The sequence below is a fragment of the Taudactylus pleione genome, unplaced genomic scaffold (genome assembly GCF_031769625.1).
Source record: "Taudactylus pleione unplaced genomic scaffold, aTauple2 ptg000205l, whole genome shotgun sequence".
NCBI classification, from domain to species: domain Eukaryota; kingdom Metazoa; phylum Chordata; class Amphibia; order Anura; family Myobatrachidae; genus Taudactylus; species Taudactylus pleione.
The window spans coordinates 6,996,669-7,022,779 of NW_028284607.1; the positions used below are offsets into that span (position 1 = coordinate 6,996,669).

The 26,111-nt window shown below is 45.0% G+C and overlaps 1 protein-coding gene across 6 annotated transcripts in view; it reads left to right on the forward strand.

Annotated features, from left to right (window-relative positions):
- The window catches only part of PATZ1 (POZ/BTB and AT hook containing zinc finger 1), a 43,968-nt gene that overhangs the window by 6,650 nt on the left and 11,207 nt on the right, over window positions 1-26,111 (forward strand). For 4 of the 6 annotated variants that reach the window (XM_088477909.1, XM_088477913.1, XM_088477912.1 and 1 more), the window contains exon 1: window positions 25,327-25,533. The exons of 1 other annotated variant lie outside the window; for it this stretch is intronic. The gene's annotated coding sequence lies outside the window, so the exon portion shown is untranslated. Of the gene's footprint in view, window positions 1-25,326; window positions 25,547-26,111 lie in introns of those variants that run through there. One more of the 6 variants, XM_088477910.1, reaches the window with a different exon arrangement.

Consider the following 26,111-nt stretch of genomic DNA (forward strand, 5'->3'; position numbering starts at 1 on the left):
ACCCCTGCACCATGGACGATCATACAGAAGGGAGACAATATTGGCAGGTACTTTCTTTCTTCTACTTTTTCCTGCTCTCTCATTATAGCCAGCTGCCTGGATTCCATGCGCTGCTGTACGGCAACAGGGATACTGGTGAGACTGGGCTGTAACAGCAGAAGCAGCTTTCTAATTTCTGGTGCCAGTTCCTGGGACTCTCATTCCCTGTCCTCTAATATCTAAGACAGGCAACAGCAGATCCTGGGCATATAAGCACACCACTCTATACCTGTATCTATATCAGGAAAATATTTAGTACCATATGTACTCTCCCAGATCGGAATAGAGGGACGCCTCTAATAACCTCCATATTATATATATAGGTGGTATCCGTGGTGTTCAGCATTTTAATATTGTGGTATCATTATACCTTTTGCATGTTGTATGTATTTGTTTATTATTTCGCCTTTAGTTTTGTATTTGTATGTCAATTGTGATACATGTTTTTTATATTTATATGTTATTTGTATATCTAAATATACAGGTGGATCCACTCAACCTTAGAATATCCTACCCTAGATAACAGTACATTACACCTTTATTAACTAATATCACATTAGAAGGCTGTGGTGGGCTCATCCTATGTATTATTTTTTCACTGGTTCCGGTGGATTACTGAGGGACTACTTTCACTAGACATACCATATGTATGTTTCCTGTGATCACTGAAATATTGCATCTTAATATGTGTACTAGGTAGGGTGGTACTTTGATGAATTATCTATTCCAATTGTGCATATATTTATAACTATACCCCCAGCACCATATGCATGGTTTCTGTGATTAGTGAAGTATCGCATGTGTACTATTTAGGGTGGCATTTCGATGAATTGTCGATTTCAATTGTGTATATCATTAGCAAATATTTATAACTATACTTCCAGTACTGTCAAATAGACCTGGATATAGTGGATCATACACTAACAATGTTCTTATTTGTCTATGCTGTCTTTGTATAATAAGTTGATTTCGAGTGTCTATGTTTCATTTTAAGAATTTAATAAACTTTAGTTTTAATATCAACATCAATACATCTATTTCAGATATATTAAATGGGTAAATATATGGTGGTCTGTCTGCTAAATGAGACATTCATGTAAATTTCACATATGATCATGATCTCACTTGGATGTAATCAGTTTGTCCTATTTCTCCAATACTAATTTTGTAGCCATCAATACAGCACAGTAGTGTGCCCTGATAGGAGTCTTGTCTTTTTTTTCTCTCCTCTTCTAAACCTTGGGCATATAAAGGGGCATATGAAGTGGTCTGATGGCATATAAGGGTATGAATACCCCCAATATCGCTAAACATGAAATAATTGCTTTCCAGACATTGATTGTGGTTCCAAAGCACAAAAAGTTCTTATTGCAACAAAAAGTAAGTTACATGCTTTGATCTATCACAATTAGCGCAAAGACAATTAAATGCAAAAGGTACAGCCAATACATACGCATGCTCCCCGGATCCAGGTCCCAGTCATCAATCCTGACGTCTGCAGTCGTCAAATGAGTATGACTGAGATCTAGCACCAAAAGCACAAGCCTATATACCTTCCAGAGTGTTACACCAACAATAGAGACAAGCATACGTGATTTCATTGGTTCTTGATTTTTGTCATTCTGGTACGATGCAGGCCATAGGACAGTTCATATGGTGACAACAGGGAGTTAAAACAGATTAAGACACTACATACAGAGGCCCTGATTCAGAGCCGGACACTCTGACAGAGCGCTCGCTCTGAATCAGGGCCGTCCCTCCTTCATTTTGGAGCGGCCTCCTGGCCGCTCGCATAGCTGTGGGTGACCACCCACAGCTATAGCGAGCGGCCAAAATGATGGTCGCGATGTTCATATTACCTAAAATACTGTATTTATTTAGAACCATCCCCATTCTAGTCCCCAACTATTTATTAAATACATTTTATACCATTTTTCTCAGATATATTTGGAGAGGCAAGAAACCTAGAATAGCCAGACGTACGATGTCCCTTCCCAAATCTGATGGTGATCTTGCATTTCTGGACCTTCGCTATTACCAAATAGCGAGTCTACTATCTCAGCTTGGAGAATGGTTTGTATTAGGTAACCCCAAGGCGTGGGTTTTCCTAGTACGTGGGCTGATATCCCCTTTTCCTTTGACCAACATTTTATGGCTGCCGTCTACAGTCAAACCCTATTTGACTACTCATTCTATGGTGATACAGGCTTCCCGTAAAGCGTGGTTAGAATTTGGATCTCTTTCAGATGATATATCCCTACCTTTAACTGAGCTTTCAATGACAGGCTTAGCGCAACTGATCCCTGACCTGTCCTTTCACTCTTGGATAGTTCGGGGAATATCCTCTTTGAGCGAGGTCACATTGGAAGGCTCTTTGGTTTCATATTCTCAACTCCAGACACAGTATTCCGTGTCACATAGAGATTTTTTCAAATTTCTTCAATTACGACACTGGTTGCTTAGTATGACACAAAACCCTCACAAGGTCTCTTTTAAAGATGGTAGTAAAGGCAACATAACATGGTGGTACTCCCTGTTGATACATTCCCAGACACCTGTAATATTTTTCTCTTTAATGAAGTGGGAGGCTGACCTTTCTTGCTCTACCACGATGATTGGCGTGTTGTGTTCCAGACTTGCTTTCGCTTATCTAAGTGTATATCTCACTGTGAATATTTTTATAAACTCCTCCATCGTTTATATTTAACCCCGGCCTTTTTACACACTATACGACCCTCAAATTCTAATCTCTGTTGACGTAATTGTGGCCATGTAGGGTCCCTTATCCATATCTTCTGGTCCTGCCCCATGATTTTCACTCTATGGAAGTCGGTATTTACTCTTATCTCGACAGTTATCCATACTCCCATTAACCTGTGCCCAGTTATGGCTATGCTTCATGTATCTCGTGGAGCTATTACCCCTAATGATAGTGGGACATATTCTTATTTCCACCAAACTGTTACTAGCCCGCCACTGGCGTACACCATATGTACCCACCATAAATGCTGTTGAACTGAATATTCTATCCCATTATGAGTTTGAAGTGGCTGGAGTTCTATATTCATCCTCGGCTTCCAATCCCCATATTCGCTGGTTTGGTTGGAGTGAGCATTAGAAGTCCAAACGCTTATGAAGGTCCTTTTCTTTTGTTTTCCTCCTTAAAATTAACTTGTTCTGTCTCTTTGTCCTTACTAGAATATCTCTTTTGTCTGCAGATGTTTATACTGCTATTATTCTATAGGTACGTTAATTTGTTTTTTTTTCCATCAGGGTGGATTCATATATACATGTGTTTGTTAAACCTGGTGAATACCAAATTTGGAGTTTGTTTTACTCTGTAATACTGTATATACAGATGACTTCTCTGATATTTTTTGTGTGTACCCACTACCCTAATCCCCTTCACCTTCTTTATTCTGTATCATTCCTTTTTTTCCCTTATATCTTAAATTAAAATTAATAATGAAAAAAAAAAAAGATTTGGGGGATTTTCTGATGGCATATACACTTTTCAGCCATAATATTTAAACTACTGACAGGTGAAGTGAATAACTGATTAGCTTGTTACAATGGCACCTGTCAAGGGATGGATATATTAGGCAGCAAATGAACACTTCTTGAAGTTGATGTGTTAGGAGCAGGACAAATGGACAAGCGTAAGGATCTGAGCAACTTTGACAGGGGCCAAATTGTGACGACTAGAGCATCTCCAAAACAACAGGTTTTATGGTGTGTTCCCATTATGCAGTGGTTAGTACCTACCAAAAATGGTTCAAAGAAAGGACAACCAGTGAATCATGGTCATGGGCGCCCAAGGCTCATTGATGCAGGTAGATAGTGAAGGCTAGCCCATTTGGTCCTATCCCACAGAAGAGCTACTGTAGCACAAATTGCTGAAAATATGAATGCTGGCTATGACAGAAAGGTGTCAAAACACACAGTGCTTCGCAGCTTGCTGCGTATCGGGGGGAATAGACCGCAATAGCCTGCAAATAGCCAGCGTGATTCCAGTGTGATAGTCATTAGATTTTAAGTGACAATTAGTATAAAAGCAAAGGCTGGTTTAAATCTTCTTTAACTCTAGAGACTATCTTGAGTGTACGTCTGTATGTCCACAATTTGTGACCAGACAAGGAAAATGTTCCTGGAATTCAAACACATTACCATGATCCACCTGCTGACTTGGAGCCCACCCAACAATTCATAGACTGTAGGGAAATATCTGGGGGGGGGCTCAAATAATACATTAATGAGATTACTAGGCATACTTTTGAGATATAGCTAAAAGGCCAATGTTGAGCTTTAGCTCAGATTCATGGAGGTTCACATTTAGAAGCTGCTGACATCTCTTTCTTCATCCCACTGGCCTGTTGCTAAGCAACTGGAACGCAGCTTTCGGGTTTGGCATCACATGACCATAATTCCATTTACATTGCTCAGGTGGGGGGGTGGAGCATCACTCATAGGAGCTACTGAGAGTTTAAAGGTGCCAATGACAGTGTTCTCCTGCAGCCCTGCACACTAACATCTTGTGAATTCCTGCTGGATTTCTACCTTGTCTGATACCTGTCCTGACCCTTGACTAGGTTTACTGAAATACCTTGTCTGCTACCTCTGCTGAACTTTGGCTATGTTTACTAGTTTACAGCGCTCACTTGCTGCCTGCTCATAACCCTTGTCTGCTGTCTGTATTGACCTTTGGCCTGTTCCTGGTTATTCTTGTTTTATTACCAGTAATTTATATAGCGCACATATATTCCACAATGCTTTACAGAGAATGCTCAACCATTCACATCAGTCTCAGTGGAGCTTAAAATCATCTACGTTCCCTACCACATGTACACACATATACTAAGGTTAATTTTTTCACGGAGCCAATTAACCTATCAGTATATTTTTGGAGTGCGAGAGGAAAACAGGGTGCCTGGAGGTGAACCCATTCAAGCACAGGGAGAATATACAAACTTCATACAGTTAAGGCCATGGTGAGAGTTAAACCTGAGATATCAGTGCTGTGAGGCAGTCCTGGTTCCAAAGTATCACACAGCCTGGGTGATACTGTGTGAAAAATCTAGGTGGGATATTTATAGACGTTTGTTTTAAATAGTGCATTTTAGTAAACGATATTAATTTTATTACATTCAATCTTCCTGTCCAAGACACTATGATGTCTTTTGCCAGTCTTTTCATTTTTGTTTTTCACTTATATGATATATATATACCCTGGCTTGACCAAAAATAAAACAATCCAGCCATTACCCATCTGTCCTGCATGTCTGTGTGACAGTGTAAGTCATACACACTTACAGAGATAGGATGTTGAGTGGGGAACAGAAGGGAGGGGGCAGTAAGTCTGGCTTATGTGCAGTGCACACACCATACATCCATATGCCAGTGAGTGATATGTCTATGTACCTTCGGGAGTGCATATTACTAGAAAGGCCATCCTTTTCTCTTTTTTGATCTTTCCCAATACATTCATGACCATCTCCTAATCACTATGTGTTTAAACTTTTTTAGACACTTTAAAATATTATATTATTACTTTATTTATTTATTAAGTTATTTATTTAGCGCATACATATTCTGCAGTGCTTTACAGAGAATATTTAGCCATTCACATCAGTGGAGTGTACAATTAATATTCCCTACTACGTGTCAATTTTTGTCAGGAGACAATTAACCTACCAGTACAGGGGTAGGCATCCTGTGCCACCCCAGCTGCTGTGGAACTACCCATACAAGTTTAGCATTCTCTAACAGTAAAACTGTGGCAGTGCGTGCTGGGATGTGTAGTTGCACAACAACTGGAGTGCCACAGGTTGCTTACCCCTGTTCCAGTATGTTTTTGGAGTGTGGGAGAAAACTGAAGTATCCGGAGGAAACACATGTAAGCAAGGGTAGAATATACAAACTCCACACAATTGTGGCCATGGTGGGAGTTGAACTCAAATACTACTCCTGCAGATATATGAAATTGTGTTCATTTGTAGGATATTGTATATTTGATATGGGATGTATTCAAAATACTGACGGCCAGGATGCCGACTGTTGAAATCCCGGCCCAGGACTAAACATAGGCGGCTAAATCCCGAAGCCAGCCTACACACTGAAGCCAGAATTCCAACAGACTGCATCCCGATCGTAGGTAAGCGGGTTGCTCTTAGCTGTTAGCCGCGCGTGGGGGGGGGGGGTTAGCATTAGGCACCATGGGGGGTTAGGCTTTGGGGAGGAGGTTAGGGTTCGGCACCACTAGGAGGGTTAGGCATCACTGTTGGGGATTAGAGTTAGGCACTAAGGGGGGGCGGTTAGACGGTTAGGTTTAGGCACCAAGGAGGGAGGGTTAGGCATTAATGGGGAGGGTTAGGGCATGGGGTGGGGAGGGTTAGTGTTCAAGTGTTAGGAAGAGAAGGGGGAGGGTTAGTATACTCGAGCATCGGGATGCTGGTGTCGGCATTTTGACAGCAGGCATCCCCACTGCTGGGATATCATACCCAACCCATTTGATATACAGTATATGCAGGGCTCGACAATTTTTTGTAAAATCTAGGCACCATCTTAAAAGTTTAGGAGCCAGACCAACGTCCATTACCAAAATATATGAAAGTTTGTATAGACCACCACACATGCCCTTTCAGTGCCCCTCAACCTAGTAGTAAGCCCCTTGTAAAAGTGCCCCCAGTAGTAAGCCCCTTGTAATAGTGCCCCCAGTAGTAAGCCCCTTGAAATAGTGCCCCAGTAGAAAGCCCCTTGAAATAGTGCCCCCAGTACCCCCAGTAGTAAGCCCCTTGATATAGTGCCCCCAGTAGTAAGGCCCTTGAAAGTGCCCCCAGTAGTAAGCCCCCTGTATTACTGCCCCCAGTAGTAAGCCCCTTGAAATAGTGCCCCCAGTAGTAAGCCCCCTGTATTAGTGCCCCCAGTGTCACAAACCGTGCAAGAGACCTCCGTCAGAGACCCCTGCATCTTCCCATGCGCTGGTGTCATCGCGGCTTGCTGAGTCGCCGGCCGCTGCTTTCAGGGGAATCCAGAATGGGGCCTATGCCAGAAGGTGGTTCCTTGCATCCACGCTGTTGCCTAGCTGTTCATGCTGCTCTTGCTCTAGCCTGACCTATGCTTCTGAGCCCTGCTGTTTCCAGTTCCAGTTCACTCGTGACTCTGTTCCTGTGTACTCCAGCCGGGAGTACTCCTGCCCAATCCAGCACACTCCATCCCGGAGTTCTATTCCAAGTGCTCACCTAATCCAGCACACTCCATCCTGGAGTTCTACTCCAAGTGCTCACCCAATCCAGCACACTCCATCCCGGAGTTCTATTCCAAGTGCTCATCCAATCCAGCACACTCCATCCCAGAGTTCTATTCCAAGTGCTCACCCAATCCAGCACACTCCATCCCGGAGTTCTATTCAAAGTGCTTCCCCAATCCTGCATACTCCATCCAGGAGATATATTCTACTCTGCTACAGTATTCAACTCATCTACAAGTTCTACAGTATTTAACCCTGCAATTCTCCTCCACAGTACCCTGTGAACCTCAGAGACTTTTGTGTTTGTTTTAAGTATCTGCAGTTGTGCATCTCTGCACCAAGGACTTTATTTACCATCACTCAGTCCTCTTTCATCTGTATGTTAAAGAATTACATTAAACCATCTAAATTCAAACTCCCTTCTGGTCCAGGTGTCTCTTGTCACTCAACCCAGCTCGTGACAGTTTGTACTGGCCACATGGATCCGTCTGGTACTCAGAGCCCTGGGCCAGGATCTACTAAATCACCTGGGTAGACAGGAGTCTGCACAAGTGCAGCTGTTGCAATATATTCAAGATATATCTACTCGTCTGGATAATGTTCAAGCTCTCCTTTCAGGAATATCTAGAGCGGATCTCCAGTCCAGTAATTCTACACCTGCAACCACTACCACAGTGGTCTTTCCACCAGTATCTCGTCTTCAGCTTCCTCTTCCTAATAAATTCGATGGAACCCAAAGCTCTGTCAAGGTTTTTTAAATCAATGCGAGATTCATTTTGACCTACAGGCTGCAAGCTTCCCTACTTCCAGGACTCGAGTAGCATACATCATATCACTTCTGACCAGGTCAAGCTCTGGACTGGGTCTCTCCCCTCTGGGAGAAAGCTGACCCAATTCTTTCCAACTATACTGAGTCTGTGACCACCTTTCGAAGAATCTTTGACGAACTGGGTAGAACGACTTCTGCCTCTAACGATGTTTTACGTCTCTGTCAAGGATGCAGGATGGTCAGCCAATATGTGACTCTATTTCGCACAATAGCTTCCGAGCTAACCTGGAATGAGGATGCCTTAGTCGCAGCCTTTTGGAACGGATTATCAGAAAGGATTAAGGATGACCTAGCCTCCCGGGAGTTGCCCTCATCATTGGATGCCCTGATTTCTTTATGTAATAAAGTTGACCTGCGTCATAGAGAGTGAGCCATGGAAAGAAATCGGTTCGACCGCACTAAAGGTCGTTCTGTTCCTCGTGTTACTTCACTCTCAACTCCTCCTGAAGAGCCTATGCAAGTAAATCGTTCCCGACTCTCTGCTGAAGAACATCAAAGGAGACGACTGGAAAATCTTTGCCTGTACTGTGCTTCCTCGCACCACTACCGTAAAATCTTGGCCGCCCCATCCAGGAAACGCCCCCTCCTAACCTATGACAGAGGGGTTAGGTTAGGAGTATCTATGGAATCACACAAGGGAACCAATCCTAATCTCATTGCCTTGTTGGAAGTGAACCAAGTCTACCTAAGTGTTCTCGCTTGCTTGACTCAGGATCAGCTAGGAATTTCCTCACTTCGGACTTCGTACACAGATATCGCATATCCACCGAGTGGCTACCTCAACCAGTGTCCCTAAGCTCAAAGCTGGGGCGCTTCACGTGGAAACCTTATCTTTCCTTGTCATTCCTAAAGCCTCTCATGAAATGATCCTGGGTCTCCCATGGCTTCAAAGACATAATCCCCGTATCGATTGGACGTCCTTGCAGATTGTCTCCTGGAGTCCATTTTGTTTTCAGAACTGTCTTCCTCAAGTAGTTCCTATACGAAACTCCTGTGTGAAATCTCTAGAAGGCCTTCCTGAGATTTATCAAGACTTCTCTGACGTCTTCAGTAAACAAGGAGCTGACACCCTTCCTCCTCAACATGAATGGGACTATCCTATAAATTTAATTCCAGGGAAAACTCCACCGCGTGGACGAGTTTATCCCCTCTCGTTACCAGAGACCCAGTATATGTCCGAGTATATAACAGAAAACTTGGAGAAAGGGTTTATTCACCCCTCCAGCTCGCCCGCAGGAGCAGGTTTCTTTTTCGTGAAGAAAAAAGATGGTGGCCTCCGTCCCTGCATCGACTATCGTGGACTTAACGATATTACCATCAAGAACCGTTATCCACTTCCACTCATTACAGAACTGTTCGACAGAGTGAAAGGTGCTTCTATTTTCTCCAAGCTTGACCTAAGGGGTGCGTATAATCTGATCCGTATATGTGAAGGAGATGGATGGAAGACTGCTTTTAACACCAGGGACGGGTCTAGTGATGCCCTTCGGCCTCAGCAATACCCCGGCAGTCTTCCAACACTTTGTAAACGAGATTTTCCGAGATCTTCTATATAAGTCAGTCGTAGTATACTTGGATGACATTTTTTTTTTCAATTCAATAAGTTTTTTATTGAATTTTTGTAAACATTTACAACAACTTAATAGAAAAATGAATAAAAAATAAATAAAAAAAAATTTGCTGTATAATTTTGAAAACATTACATTGGCATCTGTTAATTTACAGTAAAGTATATATTTTTTCAAGGAGAACAAAGATGCGGACTCTCATTTCAGTAATAACCAGGGCATTGTTTTGGTTATCTAACAAATCGTTTGTTAAGAGGAATTAAACAGGGTCATTTACAATTAACATTCATATATCAAATTTCAAAGAGAACATCAAGCATTTTAGCATATCTTGAAACATCTCACATAGGAAACTCACTAACATTAGTATTTTGCAGAAGTCATCAAGGCTCAACGTGCATTTACAAATCTTTGCCGAGTTTTTTAATTAACACGATCAGCATAAGAGGATTCTAACCATCTAGACCAGATTTTAAGATACTTATTTTCTGATTTCCTGGCTATATATACGTATTTTTCGTGTGAGACGACTGTGTTCACCAGTGAGAGTCAGGCGCTAATGCTCGGACCGCAGGGAGCCATCCATTCCCTCGCTATACACACCTTGGCGAGCATACACATATTAGTTACAAATAGTTTAGGGTATTTACCAATGGAATTTTCTTCAATACATGCTAAAACACAGGATACTGGAGTGAGGATATCTCTTGGTATACCCATATCGGATATAATACAAAACACTTCATGCCAGAAGGTACATATCTTTGGACATTGCCACATAAGATGCCAAAAAGTGCCTCCTGGTAAATTACATTTAGGGCATTGTGTATTTGCCCTACCCCCAATTGCATGTAGTCTGGTAGGCGTCATGTACACTCTGTGAAGTATAAACAGCTGTATTTGCTGAAATCGAGCAGATACTGTGGCATTACGTGGACTAGCCAGGGCCTCGTCCCACTCCTCATCAGAGAGTACACCAACATCACTCGCCCATTTCTGTCTAATATGTACTAGAGCTGAATCATGATGTCCATCCAGCAGTTTACTATATATAATAGAATTCAGACGGCGGGAGCCTGCAGATGATAATAATTTTTTAAGCGATGAATCTTGAAGAAGCAAAGGAACTTCACTAAATTGAACACTAAGTGCATGCCTTAGTTGAAGGAATGTATAAAAGTATTCCCCAGGGACTTTGAACTCGTCTTGGAGTTGCTGGAATAATTTCAGATACCCTTCTTGGTATAATTGCCCAATAGAAATCACACCCCACCTTTTCCACACCTCCCCAACTTGTAGCTCAGAGAGTTCAGTAAGCGCTTTTGTATAAACTAACGGGGTATCCGGATCTAATCCCGCATTTTGTAGAATCCGCGAGGTCAACCTACAGATCATTACAGCTTGTTTAAACAGAGGAACCCTGACCACTGTCAGATTATCACTGAGGAGTAGCTGTACCGGAGATAGGCCCGTGCCACTCCCAGCCATAATGAGATTAGGCAATGAGATACCTGCAACTCTTGAAACCATTCCCACAATTGCGCTAACTGTGAGGCATAATAGTATAGTCTAAATGAGGGCAATGCCAGACCGCCTGAATCTCTATTTCTAGACAGTGTATCAGTTTAAATCCGAACTCTCCCGCTAGACCAGACTAAGGAGGAAAGTAAACCATCAATTTGTTTAAATATTCGCTGCGGGATGTATAATGGGGAGTTGTGTAAAACATATATTAATTTAGGTTGAAAAACCATTTTGACTAGGTTAACCCGGCCTGTCAAAGTTAATGGTAGTTTACCCCAGACAGAATTTCGAGTTTTAATATATTCCAGCTGTGGGATAATATTAAGGGGTATATATATTGCGAGGGGTCATTGGAGATCCAAATCCCTAGGTATTTGAAGGAGTTTACCCATTGCAGCGAGGATTGTAATATTGGGTTAGATCCCGTAAATTGAAGTACATAAGATTTATCCCAGTTTATTTTTAAACCGGAATATCTACCGAATGTGTCTATAATATTTAGAACATGTGGCATTGAAACAATATAATTTGAAATAAACAATAGAATGTCATCTTCGTATAACGCAATCTTGTCCACCCTATTTCCCGTGGTAAATCCTAGTATATCTAAGCTAGCTCTAATCTTACACTCCAATGGTTCAATGGCAAGGGCGAACAAAATTGGCGATAGGGGGCAGCCCTGCCTGGTACCTCAACACAGTGGAAACTGGGAGGACACATACCCATTTACCGCAACTCTTGCCACTGGGGCTGAATACAGTAGTTTAACCCATTTTATATAGCTCGGGCCAATCCCAAATCCCTTGTTTCCCACAAATATTCCCACTACACTGAATCGAATGCATTAGCGGCATCGAGAGACACAATGACGGATGTTAAACTGTCTTCACGGGGTATTTGCAAAAGTGTGAACAAGCGTCTGAGGTTAAGGGCAGTTGATTTGCCGGGCATAAAGCCCGTTTGGTCTGGATGTACCAATTGTAGTATAACTTGATTAATTCTGGTAGTTAGGATTTATGCTAGTATCTTTACATCAGTGGGTAATAACGATATGGGTCTATAAGAATCAGTTCGTGAGGCATCCTTACCAGGTTTGGGCAGAACAATTGTTAAAGCCTCTGACATAGAATCTGGGAGCCTGTTGTGTTCATAAATTTGCTTCAAAAGATTAAGCAGGCGGGGCAAATAGAAGGCTTTGTGTTTCTTGTATAGCTCAATAGGGATCCCGTCCACCCCTGGGGCTTTTCCAGTAGGAAAGGAGTTAATGGCCAGTTCAATCTCCTTTATTGTTATGGGAGAGTCCAAGAGGTCACGACCTTCCTAAGTCGTGGAACAGATATATCCGCTAAATAGTTATGAATTTCCTGTAAGTCACTATCTAAATGAGAACTATATAATTGACGGTAATATTTAGCAAATTCTTCAGCAATATCCAGTACCTTGTTGTATACTACGCCATCGCTGTCAACAATCTGGGCTACATTTATGGAAGGTCTCTCACCTTTGGATAAATTGGTCAATAAGACCCGGGCCTATCACCTGAAGCATATTGGAGGTGAGAAGAAAATAACAGTCTAAAATTTGCCTTGTCTTCCAAGCACTTTTTCCATGCCCTTTGCGCCTCTACCCAATCCCTTCTATTAGCTTCCGAATTGTCAGAAAGATAGGTCAACTCTAGTGTTCTACATCTAGTCTCCAAATCAAGTTCCTGTCATTTATAGAATAATTTAAGGCTAGATACTCTCTTTATCAACGTACCTCTAAGGAAAGCCTTAAAAGTATCCCACAAATAGGGTTGAAAAAGCTTCCCACTATTAAGATCAAAGAATTCCGACCATGCCGCCTCCAATTCAAGACCAGCACCCATACGTGTTAGCCAAAACGGGTTGAGTTTACAAAAAGATTGACCTCTATGGCCCCCCAAGTCAAGGGTCAGTGAGATAGGAGAGTGGTCAGATATGCCCCTGGTATGGTATTGGATCTTTTGTATACGGGGCATAATGTTTGGAGTTACCAAGGCCAGGTCAATTCTCGAGATTGATCTATAAGTAGATGAGAAACATGGATATTGCCATTCACACGGGTGTCTAAACCTCCAGGCATCTACAAAACCCAACTCACTCACCATATCCGCAAACCCAGTCCATCGGTCTCTGCCAGTCTGACCTGTAGCAGCATGTCTGTCCAGTGACGTATTTAATACGTTATTGAAATCACCGACACATATTACTGGTAATCCCGGGAGTGTGGCCATAAATTCAGCTGCTTTTTTAAGGACCTCATGTAAGTATGGAGGAGGGATGTACACTACCAGTAGCAATAATGATTAAGAGTGTATTCTACACTTTAAAAAAAAAAAATGTATCTACTCCCCACATCAGTGTGTATCTGATCTAGCACAAAGGGAACTGACTTGCGTACTAATATCGAGACCCCCTAGACATCGATGTGTGGGTAGAGTGGTACGCCCAACCTATCCAAGGTGTTTTTAATGACAGCAATCGTCCTCCAACTAAATGTGTCACTAAGAGGCAGATTACATCTGCCGCATATTGTTTAATCTGCTGAAAGACCAGAGAGCGCTTGACTTTGTCATTTAACTCTCTAACGTTCCAAACAAGGAAATTTACATTTATTGACGCCATCTCAAGGTATTATAATATTTATGAAACTGACAGCCTGCACATCCAGTCCCCAAATTATACAAATTTGCCGTTTTTGTAATATATAGGTCCAAAACAGCACATAAACCCAACAATTTGTGCTCTTCACCCACCCCCCACCCTCTATACCAACCCGAAATATGGCATACCTCATCCCAAAACAACAAACCCGCCCTCTTCCCCCCTACGTCTTGTGTTTAAACCAACTAAGGTAAATTAAACCCCTACCCCACTACCAGCGCAGTGTATATGAGGCAAAATATATAATGGCCCTAAGGCATAACACAAGTGAGGTCCCCAGGTCAATAGGTGTGTACCCCGGGACTTTCGAGAAAAATTAGCTTGTTCAAAAGTTATACTCAGTGACATCAATATATCTGCAACCGACATGTATCCACAATATAAGTAGAGTACTAAAATTTAAACCAACATGGTAAATGTTTTGACTATACAATCAACATTAGTATACATACGAGCATTATTAACTGTGATGACTCAAAACTTCTTACGAACATAGAGATTTATACGGCTCAGTCCTGGGCTATCAGGAGTCTCGCCGGCCTGTGCCGGTCCAGCCACAAAGCAGCATCTTGTGGGGATACAAAGAATTTTGTTTCTCCATCGGCAAAAACCCTCAATTTAGATGGATAAATCATGGCATAAGGTATGTTGAGATCTCTTAGGCGCCGTTTTACATTTGAGAACTGTGCCCTCTCTTTCTGTATCTCTATAGCAAAGTCAGGAAACACGGATATTCAAGATCCATTCCACTGTAAGGAGCCATTTGTACGGGCCAGGCAGAGAATAGCATCTCGATCTCTGTAATGAAGGAGCTTTACAATTAATGTGCGAGGCGGAGCTCCGGGAGGCAGAGGCCTAAAAGGGATCCGGTGGGTTCTTTCCACTGAGAAATATGGTGAAAAAGAGTATTTACCATAAGTATCAATCAGCCATTTTTCAATGAATTGTTCTGGACTAGCGCCCTCTTCCTTTTCCGGCAGTCCTAGGAAGCTCACATTATTTCTTCTAAACTGCCCCTCCATGTCTGATAACTTTTTCTGGACCGCTGCCATCTACACATCCAAGGATCCAACTCTGATACCCAGAGGTGTTATTTGATCTTCTAGTGTAGACGTGCGGGTTTTGAGTTCCCCCACTCGTTCTCTGACACATTGCAGATCATGATGTATTAATGATAGATCCAACTGGACTTTGCCAATTTTTTCAGAGAGCCGGGTTTCACATGCCGTAACTGCATCAGTAACTCGCTGCATTGCAACATCTGAGGGGGGATCTGAAGTTGATGCCGCAGACTCAGTGGGCGAAACAGGGGGGGAGTCGCATCCATGATCAGCAGCTTTAGATTGAGCGCCATAACCTCTAGTGTATTGTACTAATTTTGCAGCCGCAGCTGCATTGTGTTGGTGCTTCACCATTTTTATATGCAGATAGTACAGCTCACAGTTATGCACTTATGATGAGAAATGGCACAGGATGTCTTGAGACAATTTATATAAATCACAGGTAAGTCTGTAGTGACAGCAGTCTCATATGCAGCAGCAAGCTCTGACCTTACTTAATAGGATCTGATCTTTCTAACACACAGCAGGGCGACACACAGTTCTCTGTTTCACAGGGGGCACCAATGAAGCTCAAAGGAGATGAAGGATATATGTGAGCTCAACTAGATGGCTCACCTGGCACCACTCACAGGAGAGTGATCGTATAGTGCAGTCCCCAGGGAATATGGCCAGGCCCTCCGGCAGGTCCGCGCTGTTTGAGCTGTACACGCTCAGCCTCCGCACCTCTCAGCAGCTCAGGAGATTCCCCGCAGAGCCCTCCGGTCAGCGTCCCTGTGTGCAGACTAGAATGCAGATCAGGTGGTGCGCGCTGAAGGGAGCCAGGTGGGGATGCCGTCGGCATCTCACGCGGCTGGACTCAGCAGCAGGCTTAGGAGGAGAGAGCCCCGACTGCGCCGTCAGTGCAGCTCAGCAGCTCAGCCAGCGTCCAGGAGGTTCCCCTCACCTTCCACCGTCTGCAGGTAAGTGTTTGGGTCCCGGGGAAGAGCAGGATATTGCGTCCGGATATTAATAACCTGGAGAGCACTGCAACCTGCGTGCTACTCCATGCGCTCCTAGGCCACGCCCCCTTGGATGACATTTTAATCTTTTCTCCAGATCTTCAGTCACATTGCTCCCAAGTCATAGAAGTTCTGCTTCGTCTAAGAAAAAATCTGCTCTATTGTAAACTCGAGAAGTGCACATTTGAGACCACAACAATTCCCTTCCTAGGATATATTATCTCGGGAACCGGTCTACAAATGGATCCACAGAAGCTGCAAGCCGTTCTTGACTGGTCTCTAACTACCACTTGACTGGTCTCTACCTACTACATTGAAATCCATTCAGCGGTTCCTAGGATTTGCCAACTACTGCCGCAAGTTCATCAAGGGATTCTCTTCGCTTGTTGCTCCCATTACAGTTCTCACTCGTAAAGGTGCTAACCACAGTGTTTGGTCTCCTGAGGCTTTTTCGGCTTTCCACCAGCTGAAACAAGCCTTCATCTCCGCACCAGTTTTAAGACAGCCTGATGTAACCCGTCCTTTCGTCCTCGAAGTAGATGCCTCTATGGAAGGGGTGCTAGCTGTTCTCTCTCAACGATCCGATGATGGCAAGCTACACCCCTGCTGTTTCTTCTCTCGAAGATTCCTACCGGCAGAAAGGAATTATCCCATCGGAGAGCAAGAACTCCTGGCAATTAAGCTAGCACTGGAAGAGTGGCATTACTTGCTAGAAGGAGCCTTGTTTCCCATTTCAGTTTTTACTGACCATAAGAATTTGCTCTATTTACAGACTGCCAGATGTCTAAATTCCAGACAGGCCAGATGGGCACTGTTTTTCTCCCGATTTGATTTTAAACTATCCTATCGTCCAGGTCCTCAGAATACAAAGGCTGATGCCTTGTCCCACTCCCTGGATTCTGAACAAGAGGTCAAGCAGGAACCTCCTCCTCCAATTCTGCATCCCACGTCCTTTGCCTCTGCCAGGCTCACGCCAGATCCTCCTCGGGGAAAGACCTTCATAGCCCCGGATCTTCGTAAGAAGCTGTTACATTGGGCCCACGCTTCCAGATTTTATGGACATACTGGAGTCGAGAAGACTGTCAAATTAATTCAACGCTCTTATTGGTGGCCTACGTTGAGAACCGATGTCAAATACTTTGTTGCTTCCTGCATCAAATGTGCTCAACATAAAATTTCTAGGAAAACATCTCCTGGTCTACTGCATCCGTTGATTGTTCCTCGACAGCCCTGGTCCCATTTATCCATGGACTTTATTAAGGACTTGCCTCCATCTCAAGGCCATAACACAATATGGGTAGTTGTCGACAGATTCTCCAAGATGGCTCATTTTGTGCCGTTAACAGGCCTGCCTTCTGCGTCCCAGCTTGCACAACTCTTCATTAAGGAGATCTTCCATTTACACGGCCTTCCTCAAGATATCATCTCCGACAGAGGAGTCCAATTTGTGGCCAAGTTTTGGAGGTACTTGTGCTCAGCTCTGCAGGTAAAACTTAAATATTCCACGGCCTATCACCCTCAGACCAACGGGCAAACGGCGAGGGTGAACCAAGACTTAGAGCAGTTCCTTCGTTTGTTCGTCTCGTCTTCTCAAGATGACTGGTTGGAGCTGCTTCCTTGGGCCAAGTTTGCTCACAATGATCGCTATCATACCTCCATGGAGAATACACCCTTTTATACTGTGTATGGTCAACATCCTCGCCTACCTGAGTTTCCATTGGTTCCGACTGTTGATGTACCAGCTGCTAAAGATACTCTTCAGCATCTGACGGCTATCTGGGAGAAGGTCCATTCCTCATTGTTGAAAACCTCCATACGCCACAAAAAATTTGCTGATCGTAAGAAATGAGCCGCTCCAAAGTTCCAACCTGGAGACAAGGTATGGTTATCTACCCGAAACCTTAGACTTCGTATTCCATCCATGAAGTTCGCTCTACGATTCATTTGCCCGTTCTCTGTGGAAAAGGTCATTAACCCAGTGGCTGTTAAGCTAAAATTACCTCCTGTTTTACGAATCCCTAACTCATTCCACGTATCGCTCCTAAAACCTCTGGTCTTGAATCAATTTCAAAGAACTCTCCCTAAGACACCTAGTGTCCACACTCAGCGTGGTCAAGAATTTGAGATCCAGAAGGTCCTGGATTCCCGCTGCCGCTATGGACGACTTCAATACCTTATTGACTGGAAGGGCTATGGTCCAGAAGAGAGAACTTGGATCTTTGCTACTGATGTTCATGCTCCTGCTCTTCTAAAAGCCTTCCATGTTAAGTTTCCTCACAAGCCTAGAAAGTGTCCGGAGTCCACTTCTAAAAGGGGGGGTACTGTCACAAATCGTGCTAGAGACCTCCGTCAGAGATCCCTGCTTTTTCCCATGTGCTGGTGTAATCGCGACTTGCTGAGTCGCCGGCCACTGCTTTCAGGGGAATCCAGAGTGGGGCCTATGTCAGAAGGTGGTTCCTTGCATCCCCGATGTTGCCTAGCTGTTCCTGCTGCCTCTCCATGCACTTCCTCCGCTGCGTGGAGTCGGGAGTCCGCTGATAACATTTCAGCGGGCGCCCGGCAGGAGCTTCCCTGCGGCGGCGGTGGGGGGCTTGGAAATCCCGTTTGCCAGGACTAGAATCTTAGTCGCCATGTCGACCGGGATTTGTCGAGCCCTGGTATATGTATATATTTAGTAGTGGTCAAATTGTAATATCCATGAATGTGAACTTTGTATTTCAAAAGTAAAGAATTTACAAAATAAATACCCCTTTAGCCAAGCTCTGTTTAATCATACTTGCATACTTTCGAAAAAGCATTTCAGGGAGATTGTGAAAGCACCACCTATGAGCGCGGCAGTAAAGTGGGCATGTACAGCTACATCTGACAGGCGTGTCATAATACTGATTTACATTCAAATGTAAATAAGCCCCAAAGCAGTTAGTAAGATCTACTTGTTGATGAAAACACAGATAGTTTTCAGAAAATGCATGTACCCATAGGGATCATTGTGCCTTATAACCAATGCAGGGAAATCATACTAATGATCCCATTTGAATGTATATATCTATGCTGTTTTTTTCAATACAAGTTTCATAATGAGGGTAAGGTGGAATCAGGGAGATTAGTAGACTCTTCAGTGAGTCAGGGAGATTACTACTATTTCAGGGAGTCTCCCTGACAATCAGGGAGAGTTGGCAAGTATGTGTTTAATGAACTGTGCCCCATTGTTAACGGGACTTATAGTGATAAGTATTCAGAGTGAGTGAATAACAGTAACAATATAAATAAAGTATGTGCACAATTTTGAAGGATTCCTTTGAGAGGAAGGGAGCATCACACAGTACTGAGCACAGTAAGCTCACCTTTGATAGCAGACACTGTGCTATTCAGCACTGAGACGATGTGGAAGAGGGTAACAGGGCCTGGAACAGCGCAAATGGTAGTTGCTGCAGGGCCTCATCATACAAAATATTTCTAAAACACACTCACAAAACCGCCTGATATAGTCACAGTCAATGACGAGAGCACTGTCAGCTTCAGATGGAATCGGTATGTAATGCCGGCAGTCAGGATGCCTCCTGTCAAAATACCAAGGGTTTTGAAAATAATTTGGCTTAAACATGCTCTCTGGTCAGAGCCGGATTAATTATGGGGCGGGTGGAGCTTCAGCTCCAGGCCCCATATGAAAATACGCCCTTTAGGATCGACTCCAGCTCATAGGAAAAAAAGACTTTTCTCCTGTAACCACCTACAGGACTCCAATGCTCCGTGACCCGTCCATTCACCTCCTGACCCGCCAATCCGAGTTCCGAAGCCCCGTTACTCAACCCCTACCCCCTCACCAACGGGGCTGTCCAAAGCTCCTTCCCCATGCCGCCCGAAGCTCCGTCCCTGGCAGCACTAAGCCCTGCCTCCTGGTCCATTCGCAATTGTGTCCCTGTGCATGGCAGCAAAGCTCTGGTCGTTTGATACCCTGCTCATTCACCCCCCCCAGAGATTTATATGTCCCACAGTGGTGACCGGGTGAAGTGTTAAGCTTCCTCTCATTGGGTGTTCTCGTCCAGGCTCCACCGTCCAGAGGTACCTGGTAGCAACAATAATGAGGCACTGTACTGTTAGAGGAGAGCAGAACATCAGGAGAGGTAAGAGATGGGTGAGGAATGAGCTGTAGCCTGTGACAATGAAACAGACCAAAATAAACAAGAAAAATACTTTTGTGTGTGTACTTGTGTTCATGTGTGCAAAATGTGTCTGTGTGTGTGCAAAATATGTGTTTATGTGTGTGTGTAGCTACTTCCTGCGCTGGGATGAAAGAACATTGATAAAGAGTTCTGAAACACTAAAGACTACTGTTGATATCCTGTGTTTGTGTACTAGGGGTCTGATTCAGAGATGAACGTACTGGTAATTACAGGGCAGATCGAGCGATTGCCATTGCACATGCGTATAAGCCGCACTGAGCGTGCGCAGAGAACACACTGTAATTACAGACGTGCAGTGGGACCCATCGCAGTATGAGTGACAGGCAGTCAGCGTTTGAGGCAGTAACGGGGGGGGGGGGGGGTCAGGAAAACGCAGGCGTCTGACTGTATCAAGTCTGTTGCATGGGCGTGCATAAATTAGCCCCTGGGACCTCCTAGGCAGCATGAGAGCTCTCTGCAAGTCAAGAGAGCTGCCAAGTTTGCGGCTGGTCAGACATGCTGCAAGGGCAAGATAAGTAACTCCTTGGTTTTAAAGTCCCGGTGCGCGCACCTTGAGTTCCAAAGTTTCAAAGAAATCGTGGCCTGCCAGGGATTCCGGTTCAAAGTGAGTTTCAAGCCTGGCTAATGATGACAGAGTTCCACTTTGTGTGGATCTCAGGGTGGTGTTGCTGCGGTACATATGTGGGTAAGACTAAGGACCTCATTCAGAGCCAGACGCTATTTGCGCTCGCTCATTCAGAAAAAAGGGGTGGCTATTCAAATAAACCGTTCGCTCTTTGCGGTCTGTTCACGCCTCTAGGTCTGAACGAGCGAACCAAACATGCGGTCGTTTTTTGGAAAACTACGCCCCCTGGCCGCTCGCATCCTACGTCATGTCCGCTATTTATTAGATTAATCGAGTACATCGACCAGAGTATGAACTGCTCGCTATTCTTGTGGTTGGTTTTTCCTACCGCAATCTTGCGAGCAGTTCTGACTATAAAATAACCCAGTGACGTGGTCAATGACGCTGCTGTATTAATTATGCACACCCATAAAACGCCCGTTTTGACCTTTAAGCACGCCTGAGTTCGTATCTCCACTCCCCGTTTTCAAGCACCTTCCCGTTACCACCCACATACGCCTCCTCCTGTCACTCAAAATAGCAGGCATTCGCTATGTAGCGAACAAACGATTTTCGGCCGCACTGACTGGTTCACGCATGCGTATTACGATCCGTACGCATGCACAGTTGTGCAAACATCGCTCGGAACGAACGAGCGGACGCTTATGAGCGGCTCTGAATCAGGCCCTAAGACTCTTTGTATATCTCAGAAAAAAAACAAGCGCTTTGAATATTGATTGTGTTGTATAAGTGTTTTTCCCCCGCCTGTGTGTGCCAAATGGTAGTTCTCCCTGTTAGTGCGGGATCCTCTTACCTCCTGTTACTGCTTGCGGGGTTCCTTATAAATGGCGTTAGTCCGGAGCAGTCAGCAAGGATTTCGGAGAGGACGTCCGGCAGTGAGTGTGCACGATCTTCCTCGCCTGCCGGCGTCTTCCAATGTACTGCACTATACAGGAGGGGGGGCATCCCAACGCGTTTCGCCCGTCGAATCAACTGCGGGCTTCGTCAGGGCTGTGTATGGATGTCTGTTCCTGGAGTTCCTTATAAAGGGCCTGTCGTGGCTCCTTCTTTCCTTTTGGTCTTTAACTCTTTCTTAACTTGTTTGTCATCAGTGAGCAGGTGATAACAGGCAGTGGTGGAACTAGTAGCGGTGCAGCCGGTGGCTTGCACCAGGGCCCGCTGTGGTGCAGGGGCCCATAGCCGCCGCTGCCCCCGCCACTAGTGTCCCCACAAGTGTAGTGCAGACCGCAGTGAGAGCGGTCAGCACTACATAGTAACTCACCTCCCCGTGTCCCTCCAGCAGGCATCAGGTGTAAATTTGGGGCCTGGCCGTCAGTTATTTACAGCTGGCACACGGGCAGGCATGGACAGGCAGCGCTGGCGAAATTTGAATCTGGCGCTGATTGCAAGCCAATCGGAGCTCACGAACCGGCAGCCAAACAAGACTTGCCACTGATGATTGGCTTCCGGTCCGCGAGCTCTGATTGCCTCACGACCGGTGTCACAGTCTCTCCATGTCTGCCTGCCGGCACCAAATCAACACAGCTGCTGACAACCGGGCCCCCCTCGGCGGCCCTGACAGGACCAACCCACCTTGTGTGCGTGACTGGGTGCAGGGGGAGCGGTGGGCCACAGAGGCAGCTCGGGCATCATAGCAGTCACACCCCTTGCACCCACGGTAGTTACGCCACTGTTTGCATGCATGTTAGCAAACAGTGGGGTCCTTTTAAGGTTCAATGGCATGGGGTTATAGACAGGGCAATGTGTAAACAAATAAAGGCTGCAGGAGTACTTCAGGGTCCAGTCTTCATCCCGGGCAACGCCAGGTATCCCAGCTAGTAATTTATAAGATGACTGACTGCAACAGATTAGGCTCCATAAAACAAGTCCTCCTCTACAGGAAAATCAAAATGATTTCATAGTTATGCTGGCCACACATGCTGAGATAAAGTGTTCACTCTAGGTCCGGCGGCAGGCAGGACGCCGGACCTAGAGCTAGGGCACATCTGCGTGTGCCGCGTCCAAAAAGGGGGTGTGGTCGATGAAAAGGGGATATGTCTTTATGATGCGTCCCCTTTTCATCAGTCTTGGGGGTGTGCTCGGCACTTATGGACATGCCGGGCAGCCCCCAAGCGCCGCAGTCACTGTAAATGGCGTCCATTCACTGGCGGTGACCGCTGCTCTGCCGTTTTCCCCACCCGTGGGACACTGTGGCCCGTGGGTGGAGGACAGAACCCGCAGGCTGTTTCAGCGGGGCGCCACGCTGGAGGGCAGGGTACGGTGCCCTGCTGAAACAGCCTAGCATGAACGCTAGATATAGGGAATGGCAGCTAGCCATGGTAAAACTGCACAGATTGTCATATGTGTGGCCATTTTGTAGCGTTAGGAGGTTTTTACATTGTGAATTATCACAGCGCAGATGGCGCGATCCAGCTGTTGATGCCAGGAAGGTGAACAATATATCAGGTGGGCAGACATTGGATCGTGCAGTGTGTACGGACTACCCAATATATCGTGCCATCACATCTGTCATTGCTGGGTACACACATCATCTAGTGTGTACCTAATGCGACACAAGGTTAATAATTGAACTAGCTCACATGGAATCAATAAAAATAATAGAATAATGGCATTGGCTAAGATGGTTAAGGTATAAAGAGGTGGTGGGGGTGCAGCCCAAAGACAAAGGAAGAGAAAGACAGGGGTTGCAGACATACAAAAGCAAAGTAATAATAATTGTGGAAATAAAAGTGACAAAATTGCACAACACTTTACAGGCATGTATACAGCTTTTACTACACAACTAGAAATGCCTCTTCAATAACTTAAATTGGATTTTAAAACAATATACTAAGAAACCCCCCTGAAATGGTACATGCAGTCCTCAGTTCCACACTTTTGGATGCGACCCGAGGGGAAAAAAAAAATACCAATAAATGGATACAACAAAAAAGAATTATCAAATGTATATTTGTAGGGGGCACAGTACTGATTAATAAACTAATGCAACATATGCTAATGGCACAATAATTATGTACAACTTGGAAATTAAAGCAGCTTACCAAGACTGAGGACCTCATTCAGAGCTGGTCGCACAGAGCGTGCGGTCGATCTGAATGAGGGGAGGACGTCTTGAATTTTCAAGACGTCCTCCTTTGCGGTGGTAAGGCTGTGGGTTAACACCCACAGCCTTACGACCGCCTAAGGTGATGGTCGCGATGGTCAAGACCATCGCGACCATCGGGGCTTACGACGAGACCCTAGGGTAGGGTCTCCCTTGTCGTAAGCCCCGAAGAGCTTTCGGCTCTGTCTGAGCCGGAAGCTCTCCACTGACATCACTAGTGATGTCACTGGGGCCGCCTCCAAACGGGGACGCCCATGGGAACGCCTCCGTTTGGGCTGCCACCCCCCCGGCCCGCCTTCCAAACGGGGCGAGCTGTAAATCAACATCGACAGCTCGCCCCCTTTGGATCGAGACCCGCTACGACCGGCGCTGTCGGTCGTAGCGGGTCTCACGCACGCATAGCTTGTGATCTTAACAACCCATGTGAAATTACCCTTAAGCTAGACGATGTGTGTGCCCAGCGATGGCACAATATATCGAGAGGTCTGTACACACTGCACGGTCTGGTATATGACCGCCCGCTATATTGTTCCAGAAGCATGGTTTCGTATGCCGGATCTTCAGATTGGCCTGCACTGCAGACAGACCTGAAGATACGACAAAAGGTGCCCGGGACTGAAACACACTGGACGATGTGTCATTCCGATTCACCTCAAAACGACAAATCGTCCAATAGATCGTCTAGTGTGTACCCAGCTTTACTCCGTTTACACTGTTAAACTGTGTTTTGACTTTCGAAGGTTAATAATTTCGAGGTTTGTCTGAATATGATTTGTTACAGAAGTTTATATTTTAATATTAATTATGTAAAAATATGCCACACATAACTAATAATATCGTAAAACCATTCTGTTCCCTTTAGAGACAGGTGAACTGGAATACTTATTAGAATATAAATCTAATAAATTTAAAGTTTTGGCAAACCTGGGAGTGAGTGGCTTTTGTGCAATGCCACTAAATAGATGGCACATCAGGGTCTATCACTCACTCTACCAGCACCTTGACTGGTATTTTATTAGATCATGCAAATGACATATTATTGAGGATATATAGATAAAGATTTCAGATCATTGAGGAGAAATATATTTTAATAGCCCTGGCAGCACACCACAGCTTTACTGTATTATTATACTTGGGATGATATTTGGGTAGAAGTACAGCAATATATTGCACATAGGGGGATGTTGTGATTACTGAAGATTGTTGGCGACGAAGATTATTTTAGGGGTTTCCTCCAGGCAAGAAATATAATTTTTTTTCCTAGGGGGCAAAGTCTTGTGTATAACAGTACACCATGGATGCAGATTACCTTGTGTCCATAGTGTATATGCATATTATTCCGGGAGGGGTGAAAGTGGGGAGGGGGGGTCGGCATGTGCGGGGTCTCCCAGTCTCTGTACAGGGGCGGGGGGAGTGCTCACAGGGAGGGGGGACCGGGGGGCGGTCACAGATTCTCAGCCCGGGGGGGGGATCAGACACAAAGAGGCTGCGGAGGATCCGGTCAGAGCTACCCCAGTGTCCGGTGCGGGGGGGTCCCGGTGTCCTGCTGGGGGTCGGTCTCCGGGGAGGAGAGTACAGCGCTGCAACACACCGACAGTCTGCACCGGAGCCCCAGACAACACCGGCCCGCGCAGCGCGCACCCGCGTAAGGGCAAGGGGAGGAGCCACGCGGGTACGCGCACCAGGTGACATCACCCCTAAACCCCAATATATAATAGGGGACCCCTCTACATAGACCTCTTAATAAGCCTTCTGCTGGCCCTGTATAATTCAGGCCTCACTATACGCCCTGTACCTCCTGACACCCACTGTGTTTCCCGCCCCCTCCCCAAATACTTCAGTAATAAATGTGCTCCCCGTCATATCCATAGCGCACAGCACATCTCTGTAATCATCAGCCACCGATTCTGCAACGCATCACTCACACGTCTGTACACTTTCTGAGCACTGTTCTTATCTCCTACTGTAGTAAAGCCTGTGTGTGCCCCTTTATAGAGTAATATAGTGTGCCAACCAGTGCTAGTCACCCTTTTCATGTATATAGGACCTCTATGCCCACTGTACCAATGTAACTCACTGTTTTATGCCTAAATGCAACATTTGTACTTCCATCTGTTTCTTGTAAATATAGTTTCCTTATTGAACACATTATCCTAACACCTGTATTTATTTTTTTAAAATCAATGGAGGAGCACACTGTCCTAGCATATTGCTTCACGGTACTATATTTTAAATGGTAGTATATGACAC